Source organism: Equus przewalskii, chromosome 30, assembly GCF_037783145.1.
Source record: "Equus przewalskii isolate Varuska chromosome 30, EquPr2, whole genome shotgun sequence".
Classification (NCBI taxonomy): Eukaryota; Metazoa; Chordata; class Mammalia; order Perissodactyla; family Equidae; genus Equus; species Equus przewalskii.
The window spans coordinates 12,470,288-12,485,892 of NC_091860.1; the positions used below are offsets into that span (position 1 = coordinate 12,470,288).

The following is a 15,605-nucleotide window of genomic DNA, read 5'->3' on the forward strand; positions in this document are numbered from 1 at the left end:
TGGGTTGGGAACAGTGCTGTCTGTCTCCCTATTACATAATGGTCCACAATTAGAAGAATAGTGGGATTTTTTTTTTGCCCCTTTTCTCAGAAGGGTCTGGTGTGAGATGCTACATGAACAGAAAAGGTAGTTATGGTTGTTTTGGAATTGTGTTTGGTATATATTTAAATGCCGTTAGAGTGATTTGTATACCTTTTAGAATTTCTTCCTGGAAATTGCATGCTACTTTGAGTTTAATATGCCCTTGGCTTGCAGCTAGACCCCTGGACCAGAACTGGGACACTGGTTCTAGTCCTCGGTCTGCCTTTGACTGTTGTGGTCATTTTAATGACTTCATTCATAAGTATTGACTGCATTTTCCTGCATTAAGTTCCAGCAAGACAAAAAGGAATAAACACTGGTTCCTGTCCTTAAGGAATCAATTTAGTTGGAGGATCATCCATAGAAGTATAATGATAATGTGTATGGACCATTTTGTGACATAGGGAAGGAACCCAAACCATCCTTGGCGGGAGCAGTGGGGAAGACTTCCTGGAGGAGGCGATGTCTGAACTCTGTAGAAGTTGCCACCCTGGGGGATCAGGGGCTTTGTGGGGTGTTTGGACCAGAGGCAGTGCACAGTGAGTCAGATGGTACTCAGGTATGTTCAGAGGCGTTCCCGGTCCAGGAGGTGGCCCTGGACGGGGAGGCAGGAGATGAAGCTGCAAGAAGGAGATCTCTAGATCTGTTTCTGTGCCTGAAAATGAGGCAGTGTTACTATTAGAAGACTTCTAAGAAACTCACATTTTGTTGGAAGGTTTCACGTTGCTGCCGGAGGAGAGGAAAAACTTGTCTTTTTCTCCTTTAGCCAGCTTAGGTTCAGTGGCTGGGCCCCGTAAATTACACTGACAAAAGACAGATTAACAAGGGAACAGTAAATACAAGTTTATTAACATGTACAGCTCACCCAGTGATGAGTAAATCAAAGGAGTGGTTAGGATTTGTGGTCTGTATACCTAATTTAGTAGGGGAAAGGGAGGCGGAGAAAGGATACTTTTGGGAGAGTAAGTGACTTTCTGGAAAGATAAATGGGCCCTTAGGAGAATAGAAGGGGGAGGTGTGATAGTTTGGGACAAAGTCTGTCCCGGTGTGGTGCTGACCTCTCCTCTCCAAGAGAAGTTCACTCGCTCCCAGGGGTGGGGTTGATGACAGTTGAGTTCTTTTGAGAGGTTCTCCTTTTAGGCAGATACAGAATTTCAGGATGCCTTCCACTCAAGATAATTCTGATGTCAAAGTGGCGTATTTTGGAGTGTCGTATCCTGATCCCCTTTGCCACTTCTTGGTTAATAACATATTAACCTGCCAGTCCACCTTTTTAGGACCTTGAGGGCTGGGTATTTATTGTCTGGAGTTTGGCAGCATTTTGAACAAGGACGTCTTAAATTAGGCTTGGTATGACTCATGTTTGAGTTCTCAGACTCTTCCCTGTGTCTTCCTTTCTGTATCTGCCGGTCTTAGTCTCTGTGTCTGTCTTATTGCGAAAGCTTCCATGTGGCTCTTTCTGCCCCTTCTTAATCTGTCTTCTGGAATTTATCTCTGCGTCTGTCTCCTTTGGACTTAAATGTGCATTTCTATTTTCTCTGATCCTTCCCCTGTTCTCGTCCCCCTTATTTGTAGATGTCCCACACTTTTGGCTGGATTTGTCCCTGTACATATTCTCAGGTGCACCTTGACGGACATGGTTTGTATTTTCATCATTTTGCCTTAGTGAGAAATATGCATATATAAGAAATAGAAGTGAGCATGTTTTTAAGGTTAAATCACCTGGATAAGGAATCTCTATCCGTTTTTGTAATTCTCTGGAAGCAGATGCGAAGGTGTAAATAGATTCGCTGTTGAAGGGCAGTACGTTGGATTCTGACTGTATTTAGCCCCATCCCTCCCCCAAGAGTTGGTGGGGCAGCCAGGGGAGCTTTGTCCCGGCGCTCGAGCTGACAGATGATTCGTGGTATAATGGAATTAAACGTGTTGGATGGCTAGGCTCCTCTTTTTGTTTTTTACAATAATTGCATACTGTTGCTTGGTCTTTATCCTTAATAGACTAAGAATTATACGAAGTCTTTTTGAGGAAGAACTTTTTCTGTATGTTGAGATATCCCTTCTCTGGTTTTTGTTGTTACGGAATATATGTAAGGCATAGCTGCGTATTTTCATAGTAATTTTGATCTACGTTAAGACGTTGGTTACCAAAAGGAAATAGGTCACGTTAACGCGTTATTAGTTATTTTGATAATTTCTTCTTCCCAGTGGGTGCTAGTCCAAACATTTTGATGTTTCTTCCTGGTCATGGCCCTGCCTACTCCATGAAAGAAGAGCTTCTCTACATTTAGCTAGAAAAAATATTCTTGGAGGAGAGGCCTGGACTGCTGGTTTGTGTGCATGTGTGTGTGTACGTGTGTATATGTGTAGATTCTAACCGAATCTGGAAATTAAAGCAATTGAAAGTGAGAACTGTCTCTTCTCAGTAAACATTTTTTATCTCAGCTTAAAGGCCTGTCCTGGCCCCGTAGATCTGGTTGCACCCCCGGGCCCCCCAGCACACTGTGTGTAATTACTCACACAGCGTTGGGCGCCCTGTGGCGAGACCGTGGCAGTCTTGTTTATTGTTGTGTCTCTCGCCGTGCTGGACACCCAGACTGCCCCCTGCAGCTACACGCCCTGATCGTGTGGTCGTGAGGATTAAATGAGATGGTAAACACCTCAGAGTAGCGACTGACCATGGTAATCAGCGAATATCGAGCTCTTATTAAAAATTCATCAGTGTGTGGTCTTAATCCAGAAGAGACCAGTAGTTAAGATTCACTAGGTCTTTCTTCTCCCTTCTTTCTCAGCATTTTTATTTATTCATATTTCTACAATTGTTCATCGCCAGGGACATTAAATAAATGGTTTATTGAATCAGCTGTTTTGATACTTTAGACTCATATTTGTGTGTGTATATAAAAATATATATATGCCTATTATATACAGTCATGTGCCAAATAATGATTTTTTTTTTTAAGTGAGGAAGATTGGCTCTGAGCTAACATCTCTTGCCAACTTCCTCTCTTTCTTTTTTCTTTTCTGCCCACAGTGCCAGTATATAGATGTATATCCTAGTTGTAGGTGATTCTAGTTCTTCTTTGTGGGATGCTGCTACAGCGTGGCTTGGTGAGCGATGTGTAGGTCTGCGCCCAGGATCCCATCTGGCAAACCCTGGGCCACCAAAGTGAAACATGCGAACTTAACCACTCGGCCACAGGGCTGGCCCCCATAATGATGTTTTGATTAACGATGGACCACATATACCATGGTGGTCCCATGAGATTAGTACCATGTGTCCTAGGTGTGCAGTAGGCTGTACCATCTAGGTTTGTGTAAGTGCATTCCATGATGTTTGCACAATGACAAAATCACCTCACAGTGCATTTCTCAGAACGTATCCCCGTCGTTAAGTGACTCATGACTGTATACATATGTATCTCTCTATATAATGCTTTCCCCATTTCTTCTCTAAGAAATTGCTGTCAGCACTAGTACTCACCACAGTGCCTGGAGGTACTCAATGAACGGAAAGGCATTCACGTCCAGTCATTAGTTACTGGATGCCCAGGCTGGTGATGTTCTCCAGATGCCCGTAGGATGTTTTCCTCTCAGCTCCCTGTCACTCTGAGTCCATTCATTTCAGGAACTTTGTGCTCACTGCAGCTATGACTGTAATTGCAATCAAATAATAGTTTCCAGTGTCACACTTAAAAGTGAGTTCTTACTAATTTAGCTTTACAAATTATGTAAACAATATATTCTCATTATGGAAAAAGCAGAAAGTATGAATGAGCAAAAAAAATGTAAAAATTACAGTCTTCATTAGTTGCGCTATTAGCTCCTAGAATAGCTCCTGGTACACAGTACCCATGGCGATAAATAATTGTTGAATGAGGGGATGAATAAATGAACCCGGGGCCTTGTAGTGGGTAGCCTGCAGAGGACGTAGGGGCACAGCTGTTTACATCTGGGAGAAATTAATCAGGTAAAACTTAAAGAACAGGTGTGCAATCTTACTTTTTAGTTGTTAAAATGAGTTTTAAATAATGTGTGTTATGATTACTCTGCTAAAAAACTTCAGTTGATGGAAGCACCAAGAAACAGTATAGATCGTTGTAATGTTGGACAGTACTTTATGTCTGGATAAGTGCTGAGACCCGGTAAACACCACTGAGATGAAGCGCTCTGCTTCTGGTGGCTGGTGGCGCCTCCGTTTCTGTAACCGTGGGCAGTATGCCAGCAAACAGATCACATTCATTTACACTGTGCTTCTGCAAAAATCAACTGCAGATTAGCAATCAGAACACCATATTTTTTGCTAGTGATGATTATTTGATAAAAATTTTAAAAGGAAATGTGCTGAGTTTTCCAGGTCTCCCATACCTGCACCTGGAACTTCGTAAGTTGAAAACCATCTGTGTCTTTGGCATTCTCCGAGTGTGAGCTGCCAGTCCAGCAGGCACACCAGGTCTGGACTGCTGCATCCACAGCTCTGGCCTCTTTCCACCCCAAGCCTTGCTCTCTCTTAACTCAGTGGAGATGAATGATGTAGCCAGAGTTGTCCATCCTCCTTCTCTCTCTTTCTTTCATAGCTTAGTTTCCACTTCAGACAAGTTTTGGGGGGTTTTTTCTCATTTATACATACTGTTAAAAAACAAAATTCACTGGAGCAAATTTGCAGATCTTATTGGCTTTATTCAGTGCTTCATGAATCGGGCAGCATCCCATCTAGCAAACAGAAAGGAGCTCTGAAGAGCTGTACAGAAGGGGAGACTTTGAAAGGCAGAAGGGGGCAGGGACCAGGAAAGAGCAGATGGGCTCATCTTTCCTTGGGGGATGGAAGGGGTCTGTCAGGTGGATTACCTCACTACCGCTGACCAGGAACTTCCAGATTGACAGGTTTCAGATTAATCCCTGGGAGAGGTTGAAACGACATCTGGGTTAGGTCTTCAGTCTTGGTTTGCTGACATGGGGCTTAGCACAGACTCCATGTGGGGCCTGTTGTTTCTTTTTCACAATACGTGTCTCTTCCTTCCTTCTTTTTTGATCTTCAGCCTCTCCTGTTTTCCTTTTTACTCTTTCTCTTTGTGTACCAAAAAATCTCCCCTGATTATAGTTGAAAAACATGGTTAGAACTTGTGACTCTTACCTATCAAGGAATTTCAGAACTATAAATTTTGAAGTAAAGTGAGACTTACGTGCAGCGTCCTCGATGTGCAGAGCTCTTGCACGCTCTGTAGAAATGTTCAAATGGTCTTTCTCTCCAATTGAACATGCTTTTCCTAAACAAATTTAAACTGATAGTTCTCTACATAATAATAGTTAGTGTATTATTATCAGCTGGCAGCAAAAGAGTGGGTATTGAAACCAGGATATTTTATTAAAAATGAAACATATTATAACAGATAATTGAGTTAACAGAAGCCAGACGTGAAAATAATCCCCAAAGTTTGCTATTAAATGATCCTTTTTTTTTTTACTCAAACCTCCCAAACCATGTTTTGCTTCAAACACCAGACTTAAAGAGAAGTAAATATTTCTTACATAATTTCCATTAGTGTTTTGTTTTTGTTTAATGTCTAATATTGGTGATAGAATGGATATTGCAAAGGAAAACATTTTCTGCATTGAAACACATGTATAGTATTTTATTCACATATGGGTCATATAGAATTTTGTGGACTAGTTTAGAAACCCAAGTTTTCTTTATAACATTGAATATTAGGGGAAATGCCTTCTCAGTTGGGAGCTGCCTAATTTGCAAGCCGACAAGGGGCTTTTACTTTGTACTGTGTTGAAATGTGATCCAGAAGCATCTAGATCATCTAACATACAGTAAAGAAGAAAAGATTTTTGCTGATTAGCCAGGAAAGCTCTTAGTTTTGCTTTGAAATCACCCCATTTTCTTATAGTTAGTGATGGTGATATAAACGCCTACTGAGAAACTTTTAGAGAATCTTTAAAAATTTTAACTCAGATTTTTAAAGACCAATTAAAAAATATTACTTATAAGTCCATCAAAAACTTCAGGATTTTCCATGATTAAGAGTCATATCGATCATGAAATCATGACCTACTTCTAAAATATTTTGGAGGGGTTTTAAAAATGCTGTTCAAAGTTTTTTTTAAATGTTCTTTTTATAGGTTATTAGTCCCTGGGGAAAGCTGTCTGAAATGCACACATATTTTCTAGTTAGGAAGAAATACAAGTAAAGGATTCACTTTCCAAGAGAATTTCAATTTTACAACCTCCATATTAACATGTGGGTGTGAGAATGTGTCCATGGAATGTAAAATGAGAAATACTTCTTTTGTGAGGTGTTAATTGTTTTATGACCATTAGTTTTATAAACGATCCTTCATTTGTTGAAGAATGATTAGAATCACATAGCTGTGACTTGCCCAATTTAAACTTTTGGATGAAAGCCATCACATTCAAAGGCAAGGAGTTAATAGTGCGATCTTTGCGTATTTGCTACCGTAATTTAATTTGGTATTCTATGAAATAATCATGCAGTATTTCAAGGGTAGTATACTGTATTTGAATATACACATCAAAATTTGCTTGTTACTTTCTTTTTTCTGTATGAGAAATTAAGGCTATTTAACGAAATGTAATTGGATGCTAGTTTTTTAAATTTTCTTGCTACTTGTTCAAGATCTTGCTCTTTGAAGCATCATATGAAGCCATTAGGACGCACTCTTACGTGGTAAAATAGGTGTTTTACATGATGTGGAAAATACTCTGAATCTGATGAAGGATTTCTGTGCCAGTCAACAAATTATAGTTTTTACAAAGTTACAGTCTGTGGATTAGAAACATGAGTATTTTTTCTTTCCATTTTATTTGGTATAATTATTAATATTGTCAATGTATTTTACTTAAAAGTAAGTTTCACGAAAGCAAATAGCGAATGGATTCACCGGCCCTTGTTACATACGACCCGTAGAATGGCATCTGCCAACGATTTCTTTCCGAGATGCGAACATTGGTGATTCTGATGCTATACTGGCACATTACTCCTACTTTTTTTTTTTTTTTAACATGGCACATTACTCTTATCAGCACAGAACTATTAAAAACTTTCTACAAATGTAATGGGAAAATGTGTATTTGGGGAGCAAAGGAGTATGGTTTATCAAATGCCGGTGACTACCTGAAAAGCTCTGTTTCAGGCGGGCCTGTAGAAAAGCCGGTGCCCGGAAACAGTGCAGTGGGTGCTTAGGCGCTTAAGAAGAACCACACTTGGGGTTTGTGCGGCACAAGCCAGCGTCTGATGGTGCACCAGCTGCAGGATGTTGACAGAGCGGCTGTGTTCCCCTTTGGGTGTGCAGTTGCCTTCTGAGTAGAATTTTAGAGCTGCTCCTCGTATCTGATTATGTCGTTTTGGATGGATAAATTTTCAAAACAGACTTCCTAAATTAATGCCTTCCTGCAGCGTAAAAAGCTGTTCTTCGGTAAATTGGCGAAGGGGGCGTTGAAAGGGCCTGGTTTCTCTTGTGACTTTTGAACGTACCTAGTTTTTCTCCCCACCGTAGTTAAAATGGCCAACCTAAAAACTGTGGTTGATGATCAGTAAGTTATTCAGTATATTTTAAAGTCGTCATAGCTCTCAAGATTTTTCAGATGTCTGTTTTGAAGTTCATGATGGAAAAATTTGTATAATATAATCTTTTCTATGTTTTCTTATGTAGGATTAATAACTAGATTAGTGTTATTGAGGAACAAAGAGGATAGTAAAAGTGGCAGAAACCATATCATTAGAATTTGGGGGGAATAATTAAAATGTGTTCAGTGGGTATTTAATATTTTCCTCAGGATATGGGTGATGTCAACTTTTATTTGGTCAAGTTTATTAGAAACCTATCTCAAACATTGTAGAGAATGTTATATGTTTATAATTTTTCTGGAAAGCCATCTAGAAATATCTATCAAAATGAAAACTATGTATTGCCTTTGATCCTGCAGTCCTACACCTCATAATCTATCCCCTAGGAATCAAAGCACTGGTTAGCAAGGTTATGTGTGTACAAGTACATTTATTGCATCATTGTGTGTTGCATCAAAACATTGGAAACAAAGTGAAGGACCTTCAGTAGTAGAATGGCCAAGTAAATGGTAGGACATTCACAGTCTGGAATATTAAGTAGCTATTGAAAGTGAGTTAGGCCAACTGAGTAGGAGTCACACCAATTGAGTGAACTCCACCCTTTAGGGAAAGGAAGGCTCAGAGAAGTATGTGTAATATGATTCCTTATTTTAAAAAAACAAAGCATTTCTCTGTGTTGCTTTCATCATCGTACATATCAACCAACTGTCCACTGCTGTGAGGTTTGGGAGTGGCAGGAAGGTTAGGGGAAAAAGTGAAGAGATAAGACAGATAGAGAGCCAGTTGTTTATGTAAAAGTATATATATGTATGCGTATGTGTGTCTATAGGAGTGTATCGAATATATGCATAAAGGTATGTATATAAAATGTTCAAAATATTAATGGTGACTAACTTAGGTATTAGTATTACAGTAATGTTTATATGTTTTTTCCTAATCTTTCTCTATTTGAATTTTTTTCAAGAACCCCATGTCTATATTCTGTGAACAAAAATAAAATTCATGTGTTGGGGAAAAGAACAATGATGTCTAATATTCAGTTTCGTGTTTTTAGTATTATGATATAAACCTCAAGCCTTTAATGAAATGTGCTACCTACATACAAATACATTTCTTAGTTTATGAATGAAAATATTTGTGGCTCTGGGCTCGTAATTTGTATTAATACCATAAAGCTGTTTGTTTTGTGTTAGATCTGTAAAACATTTATTAGTATTAAAGATTAAGTAAAATATTTCAAAATTGTAGCATTTTTGTTTAAAAACACATGGATACCAAACTGAAAACATAAAGGGAAAGATTAATAGGTTTAACCACATAAAAATGAAAACTTATCATGAAGGCTTATCATAAGTAAAATCAAAAGAAAAAGTGGAGAAAAATTGGCATCCATAAAGGCAGACTGTTTTGTGTGTTTATTATCAAGGAAAAACAATTCAGTAGAAAATGGGTAAAAAACATGAACAAGAAAAACTACAGATAAAGAAACATGAATAACCTGTAAACATGAAAATGTTCAACCATGGTAGTAATTAATATAAATTAAAACAACATTTATACATTACTGGTAAGAATATAATAAGATCTTTCTGGACAACAGTTTAATTGTATGTATGTGTGTATATATATATTTTATATATATAATATATATATAATATATAATATATAATAATAAAATACATATTCCATGCCTTAAATAAATGGCACTGAACATATATATATGTGCATAAATATGCATACCTCTGACACAGTAAATTCACTCCTGGAATTTATCATGATTTAGCTAATTAGAAACACCTTCAGAAAATGTATGTACAGTGATGTTTATTATGCACCTGTGTTTATAATGGCCAAAAATGAGGGGAAAATTATAAATGCACAATAGTGAGAGGGCGGTTAAATTACAACATGGCCATACAGTTGAGTCCTATTAATACTGATCATGATGAAACTGTGTATTTATACAGAAAATTGGTAAAGAATTAATTTGCAAAATAGTATGATTTCCATTTTTGTAAAAGAAGAATTTGTAGAGCATTGCATGGAAAAAGTCTGGAGGAATATATATCAAAACATAGTGCTATTCCTGGATGATGGAGAAGTCATCTTTATTTTCTTCTCTTTGCATTTTTTTTTAGCATTCTGATATAAACCTCATCTCTTTAATGAAATATAGTGCCTGCATACAGATACATTTCTCAATTTACAAATGTATTTTTTTTCTCAGTTTAAGTTTAATAAAACTACAAAAGATCAAAAGTGATGCCCCACTGCTGTACACGTCAGTTGGCCTGCCCCACAGCACGGCTCAGGCCATTCCCTCCAGAGGAAGGAAGGCTGGCCTCCCCAACCCCTGCAGGAAAGGCCTGTCCTGTCCCATACCACATCTCGGCAGAGCCCAAGGCCTTGTAGAACATGGATTACTCTTAAAATTAGAAAAGTAATGACTTTATTCACTGGATACATTAACAAAACGCCAAACAGAAAACCACATGGAAAATAGACATGAAGCGTTGCTTCAGAGTTAGAGAGGAAGAGGAGGATCAAAGTAGTGAATATTGAGTAAGCGTCAGTTGTGTGCCGGTTCTTTGCATAAATTATTTCGATTAAGTTCTCCTTTATTTACTAATTTAGCAAATATATATTAAACCCCTATGACTGTGTTAGAGTCACAAGAAACAGGCCTTTTTACAGAAAAGGAAATAGGCTCAGAAATATGTCCTGTGAGATCACAGGGCTAGTTAATTGGAAGGCCAAGGATTTAAATCTGGCTAGAAGTGTCAGGTTTCTCTCAAATTACTGCTGACGTGAAGCTCAAATGGTTGATCTGTCAGTGGTCACTGGATTGTCAGTAGCTATAGCAGGTGTGTGTATATATCCTAATTCTAGGCTGAGCCCAGAAGTTTGGGGTTTACCAACTGCCTCCCCTCCTTCCTCATCCTGGGCCAACCATATCCTGAATGTTGCAGAAGCCCGTGGGCTGCGTTGCTTGTCCCAGACCCACCAAAATGTGTGCATTGCACTTGAAGCCCAGGCTTGCAGGTTCCAGCTTTCTCCTGGCTGGTCAGGTGGCCAAATTTTATGGGGACAATGTGTAACATAGTCTTTGGATGTCCCCACCATTGGCTTTTAGCCATTTCCCCACCTCCCAAAATTATACCAGGTACACTCTGCTGGTATAATTTTTCCATTTCCTGGCGGGAGCCTGTGAGTTTCAAAGCCATTCGAGTGGTCATCAGGCTGAAGGTTCCTTTTACATTACTTGACTTCACACCTTGTCAAATGAGCTTTTCATCTAGCTCAGAAGTGTGTTTCCCCCCAGAAGAAAAATGATGTGCCCTGCCTATTAAAGGGCAAAGCTGAAGGCAAGAATCCTTAATTATGTGCAGAGTGTTTTCAATCGCATCTGTTGGCATGCTCACAAATATCAAATTGAGGGTGCCTTTTGGAAACCTCACAGCATAACGTTTCAGAAATCCTCTTCAGCATTCAGCAGAATCTCGCTGAAATGTTGGACCCAAACCAGAGAGAAAACTCTTCTGATCTTACAAAAGGCTCTTGGTTCTTTGAATTATATTCAGGAAAGGGGAAAAGGAAAGGATTTGGAGTGTGCGAGGATAGGAGATGTAGCCAATGGAAGAATGCAGTCTGATAGAAAAATGTAGATGCCTAGGTGAAATGATTTTAATCTGTTTTAAAAAATGAAAATGTGTGCAGTAGGAAAGCGGAGAATGTAGTAAATAGGGAGTGTTGCAAAACCCAGCACTGAAGGGACAGATTTTCCTTTCTGCTTCCTCCAGCCTAAGTGGTGGGTCTTGTGTTTTCCTCTTGTCCTGTCTTGCACTCAGCTTTTCACAGCTGGATTCGTAATAAACTGTCAAGGCTGTCGTTTCTACTGTTCTGGAATTTTTATTCTCACAAATTGTGAGGTCCATTTTGGCCTCTGAATTTTCATAGGATTCTTTCCATGTCCCATTCTCTCTCCTCATTTTTCCTGGTGTCGTCTGTGCTTTTCCTTCTGTGACTAGTTTTCTCATTTTCAACCTCTTCTCTCTGTTCTTCAACCCAGAATCTGCGTCCAGGATCTGTAACTCCCTGCTCAGAAACACTGAAAATAACGTATTTGTCTATTGACTCCTTTACTCTAACTGCATTTGTTGGGTACCTACTCCATATACCAGGTATCAAGGCAAGGGGAAGGATATCAGTGAAAAGCAAGTTCCTTGTCCGCAGGGAGCTTATGGTTTAATTTAAAAGTACACACCGAGTTAGACTGTGCAATTAGGTGCGAAGAAAGTGCTGCAGAATATGCAGAATAGTGGGCTAGCTGCTTGCACGCCACCGCTGAGGGAGCAGCTGGGAGAGGGAAGGGACTGAGTGGCTCGAGGGCATGCGCTGAGCCTTGAGCTTCTGTCCACCCTGTTGGGAGGATTTCCCATGTCTGGCGAGGATCCCTTTGCTGTCCAAGCACATTGCTTTTCTGCTTCCTTCTTTATTATTTCCAGTCCCGCTCTTCCATTATTAGGAAACATTGCCCCCATAGTCTGCTCCCTCTTTCCTGCCCCTTCAAACTTGGGTTAAAATGGCCCCCGCCTTTGAAGCCTTCCTGATTGGCCCCACCTTGGGGACAGGGCGTTGAGGGAAGAGGGTGTCCTTGATTGACAGGGTTCTGCAGCCTGATTTCAGAACATGTTTCCTGTCTTTGTTCTCATATATTAAAAGCCTTCATACAGATAGGATAGCCTAACATACATAAGTCTGAATTTAAAACAAGATGAATTTGGAGGATAAACAGGTATCTTGTGTGGGAAAGCTCCATCTGATTCATCTTAGGCGCTGGCAGATAACAAATGATTTTGTCGTGTTGTGGTTTGCAACTGTAAGGATAAATAAATGGTCTAAGTTAAAAGACTCAAGTCTTTAACAATGTAGATTAACTGAGGTGGTGTCCAGGTTCCATGACACATTTCTTTGCTTTAAAAACATCCTGCAAATTTTCTTGAGTTACAGAGGCTCTCTGGTGGATGTAAGTATTTATTGTTGTCAGGAGATGGAGAACGTACAGATTATTGAAGAAAAATGTAAGAAAATGCTACCTTTGAAATTAAAGTTCTTGGAAATTATTAGCAAGGTGGATCAGTTTATACGTCTCCTTACCTTTCAGGAACAGATCTTTTGTGCAAAAGGAGACAGGCCTGCACTTGGTCTGTTTCATGGGATCCTGTGGGTCATAAAGCACATAGATCATCAGCCTTTAAAAAAACAGAAAATTCAATATTCAAGTAAACGCTGATGGAACATTGGTTATGTGCTTGGCATTGTAGTAAGGACGGGGTGCGTGAGATGGTGTTCATGCCCTCGAGGAGCTGACATCTAGCAGGGCAGAAAGTTGTAGAAACAACTTTCTATTAAATTAAACTTTCTATTCAATTAAAGCTTGTGTGGTGCCTTAAGGACACAGTGTCTGTGCCTTGCAGCTGGGAGGGACTGAGAGTACTGTGGGTGGGAGGTGTGTGGGCTGGCAGGGCAAGCTTCATGGGCCTGGTGACGTTGAAGCTACACTGAAGATAACCAACTCTACCACAGTCTTATCACCCTGAAAACAGCCTCTAGAAAGAGATCCCCAAGAGATCTCTCCTTTATGGCTGTTCAGCGAAGACCTTTTGTCCAGTTAGTCCTCATGGAAAGTGAATCATTTATTATGAGGATATTGGGTAGTATATGCTTAGGAAAAGAAAAAGAAAATCCTTGAAGCCTGGTTAAACTAGATTTTTCAAATCGAATTCAACTATTAGAACCAGGAACCAGGACCCAGCCGGTCCAACTTCCTCCTGAGCTGAGGCCAGAAGGGTGGTGGTTTGTCTGGCCAGTGGGGAGCCAGGGCCGACTACAGGTCTCCTGGATTCTGGTCGGTGCACATTCCACAGTGCTGAGCTGCCCCAGGCAGCCTCAGGGAGCCTGGAGATCTGCTTAGGGGCATTATGGAGTCTTTATCAGAAGGACCTAAAAAGCTATGCGTTTTGTTGTGGGGTTAAGTATGACCTTGTGATGTTCGGTGAGTGACTTAACTTTTCTGAACTCAGTTTTCTCTTCTTTAAAATAGAGATAAAACTTCACAGCTAATGGAGTTGTTCTGCAGACTTTTTGAGATGGTATATGTAAAATGCCTAGCGTATTAGTGGGTTTGGGATAGCAACTTAGGGTTAATTAAAAAGGAAGATGTCTTCATTCCCATTCCTGTGGAGTCTTTTGCTACATAGCAACTATATAACCCCAGGGAGTTGAAGAGAGAGGAGATTTGGTAAAAATCTAGTCAAAGAAGCTTCTAATTTATTTGTTTTTTTCCCCCAAACAAAAAGGTATGGAATTTCTTCTAATTGTGGTTTTTCGTTTTTTGTTTTGTTTTCTGTGTGTGGGAAGATTGTTTCTATCTAACATCTGTTGCCAACCTTCCTCTTTTTGCTTGAGGAAGATTGTCCCTGAGCTAGCATCCGTGCCAATCTTCCTCTACTTTGTGTATGGGATGCGGCCACAGAATGGCCTGATGATCAGTGTGTAGGTCCACGCCCAGGACCTGAACCCGCAAACCCCAGGCCGCCGAAGCAGAGCACGCAAACTTAACCACTGTGCCACCAGGCCGACTCCTTATTGTGGTTCTTGAATTTGAGTTATTTTCACTGTGTCAGTGTATTTTGGTAGCTTAAACCTGTTATCCTTCTTGTTTTTCTTTTTAATATATTTGCATCAGTTTAACATGTATTTTTTAAAAGTTCCTAAATTCTTGTGAGTGTATAAAACATTCATGTCATGGTCAATTTCTCCACCAATGCGTGTGGTTCAAGTGTTGAAGATGGTATTATGTTGCAAAGTGTTGCAATTCTTTCCAGGAATAAATCTCTTTCCTTGCAGTTTATGTCACATGCAACACTTTGAGTCTTTTTTTATAACTGTTACATTTTCTAATTGGCAATGTTTTTCTAAAATGATTTATGTTGTGGCATAACATTTTGTTGCCACATATTCAAAGCAGAGCAAACCCTTGAAAGTCTAATTCTGAAAAGATCAACTAAAGAAGTTTATAGAAAACAATTTCCCTCTGGGGTGAGTAAAGTATTTTTGCGTTTTATTCATAGCTGATTGCTTGGAAAAAATTACACGTTTCTTTTCCTGTTTGTACTTCTGGCGCCACGTATTTCTGTCGTGGTGACCTCAGGAGGGTTTATAGCCCAAAAAATAGGTAGATTCCATTTGAAAATGATTTCGCAGTAGCGCTAGTTTATATCCATCAAAAAAAAAAAAGACAAGATACTGGATCCCAAATTTAGCATGGTTGCACCCATTTAAAAACCATAGTATTAATAACAATATTCCCATCTACTCTCTCTCATCCCGTGCCTGGGCTTTTAAGCTTTTCAGGTAGACAGGCCAGCTGTATGTACTTCTTGCTTTTCAGAGAGTCCCATGAGATAGAGAACACTTTTCCAAAATTCAAGTTGTGTCATCAGGTCCTCGTTTTCTTTGGTGGGCAGATTCTTTTAAAAGACATTTATATTAAGAACAAAGAGCAAGATGATTAAGTTCTAGAGATCTCTTGTACAACATTGTGCCTGTAGTTAACAGGACTGTACTGTACACTTAAAAATTTGTTGAGAGTAGATCTTATGTTAAGTGTTCTTACCACAATTAAAAAATAAAAGGAATAAAGACACAATGATTACTAGTGTAGAATCGAAATTAGTTTTTTGCGGAGCTTTTTGGGCAAAATATTCTTTCTTTCAACAACATGGGTCATTTTCTTTGCTTCAGAGTATGGAAATTAAAGGCATTTTCTTTTTTGGAGATCCTTCAGGTGAAGAAAAAAATCTGATATTGCTCTTAGAGGAATTGTTGTAGACCAGTGAAAGTAAAAAATAAAATTTAAGAAGTTGCTGA

At 39.4% G+C, this 15,605-nt stretch overlaps 1 protein-coding gene across 3 annotated transcripts in view; it reads left to right on the forward strand.

Annotated features, from left to right (window-relative positions):
- Positions 1-15,605, forward strand: part of PIP4K2A (phosphatidylinositol-5-phosphate 4-kinase type 2 alpha) — a 166,947-nt gene that overhangs the window by 37,070 nt on the left and 114,272 nt on the right. Inside the window, exon 1 of one of the 3 annotated variants that reach the window (XM_070601560.1) lies at positions 13,592-13,728. The exons of the other annotated variants lie outside the window; for them this stretch is intronic. The gene's annotated coding sequence lies outside the window, so the exon portion shown is untranslated. Of the gene's footprint in view, positions 1-13,591; positions 13,729-15,605 lie in introns of those variants that run through there. 3 annotated transcript variants of the gene reach the window in all.